We start from the raw sequence: 1,827 nt of genomic DNA on the forward strand, positions 1-1,827 counted from the left end.
CGCAAGTTACTTAAGGTGTTTCAACTGTACACATGTCTCAAATGTACTCAGTCTAAGTGTTGGGGAAAGTTACTTTTAAAAGTAATGCATTACAATATTGCGTTACTCCATAAAACAAGTAACTAATTACGTTACTTAGTTACTTTTCATGGAAAGTAATGCATTACGTTACTTTTGCATTACTTTTTAAATCTGGACAGGGCTTGCTTGTTTGTTTTTAAAATAAAAAAGTTTGGCACAATGTCATAAAATATGTCTATTTTTAGAGCACAGAGTAACGTTTGCAATGATATACATTAAGTTTAACAATCATAAAAGGATCATAAGCTAGTCATTGTGGAAGGGACATGGTGAAGTGAAAATCTTACCTTGTAAAAAAAACTTTTGCCGATATCTTCAGAGTGGAAAGACACACACCTTTCAAATCTCCCACGATCAAAGAGAACGCTAATACGCATGTGGGGAGCAAAAATCACGGTGCGAGGTTCCTGTGCACGCAAGTTACTTAAGGTGTTTCAACTGTACACATGTCTCAAATGTACTCAGTCTACCCTAGTGCAGATGAGCAAACACTAAAATATATATATACATATATATATATATATATATATATATATGTGTACCCAAGTAACCGTGTGTGCTAACACATGTTTGTACAAGCACCTGTGTGAGTGCAGGATGCTTATTCAGAAATGACTAACAGGAGGCGGAGGCTTGATCAGAGGCGTGCTGTAACTCTACTGGAGGCGTGTCATTGACAGCTGTATATTTCGAAATCTATCAGGACAGATTATCAAATGATAAGATACAGTGAAGGTAGGAAGGCAGGAAGGAGAAACGCCACCTTTCTAGAGAGAGAGAGAGAGAGAGAGAGAGAGAGAGAGAGAGAGAGAGAGAGAGAGAGAGAGAGAGAGATGAGGCTGCACAGAATGTAGAAAGAGTCTCAGAACTATGTGGAACATAGAGAGGAACGACAGACGACCGCAGTGAGAGCACCGGGGAGCTAAATTACCCGTGGAGGAACCAAGAAAGACAGAAAAGGGACACTGTTCTGTAAACTTTGCTTTCACTTGTCGTTGTTTCAGCCCCTTTAACTCTCAGAAGGTAAGAATCGTTTCCTGCATTCTGATCATATCTGAGTCGGTCAGTCAGTTTGAAGATCAGGGTTAATTATTATCACAGTGAAAGGGATATGAAGACATGCTTTAACTGTATTTAATCACTGAATATCTTAACACCATATCTAGACACGTTTTGTATGTATACAATCCGAAGTTTACATTTATGCATGTAGCAGATGCTTTATCCAGATCGTTCAAGGAATACATTTTGCCAGTATGTGCTCTTTGGGAATTGAACTTATGACCACAGTGTTGCACCATCTACCATCAGTGATTCATTAGTATGATTCATAGCTGTAGAAAACTTTATTAAAGCAGCAGCTTCTTAAGGTGTTTTTCAAGAAATGATATACAGAGGAATGTATGTACGGTAGTGTTGGTTAACTCATCTGGAAAGACATGCAGGGACAATTAGAATGCCTAATTTTTCCCAACTTTCCAAGCTGTTAGTGCATCTCGGACCAGCAACAAACCAGCTAAAGGTGGTGAAGCAGCCAGTGACCATTTACGCAAAGGTTCTTTATTGGCGTCTATGGTTCTATGACGTGACGTATAGCCAATTATGGTGTCCCATACTCTGAATTTTTGCTCTGCATTTAACCCAATTTAAGTCCACACACACGGCAGTGAGTAGCGAACAAACACACACACACACACACACACACACACACACACACACACACACACACACACACACACACACACA

General features: G+C 39.4%; 1 protein-coding gene across 1 annotated transcript in view; it reads left to right on the forward strand.

The window, feature by feature from the left end:
- Positions 1-810: 810 nt before the first annotated feature.
- The window catches only part of LOC107657178 (leukotriene B4 receptor 1-like), a 13,253-nt gene continuing 12,236 nt past the window's right edge, over positions 811-1,827 (forward strand). Inside the window, exon 1 of the mRNA XM_016445202.1 lies at positions 811-1,104. The gene's annotated coding sequence lies outside the window, so the exon portion shown is untranslated. The remainder of the gene's footprint in view (positions 1,105-1,827) is intronic.

This window comes from Sinocyclocheilus anshuiensis, unplaced genomic scaffold (genome assembly GCF_001515605.1).
Source record: "Sinocyclocheilus anshuiensis isolate Anshui unplaced genomic scaffold, SAMN03320099.WGS_v1.1 scaffold171, whole genome shotgun sequence".
Taxonomy (NCBI): Eukaryota; Metazoa; Chordata; class Actinopteri; order Cypriniformes; family Cyprinidae; genus Sinocyclocheilus; species Sinocyclocheilus anshuiensis.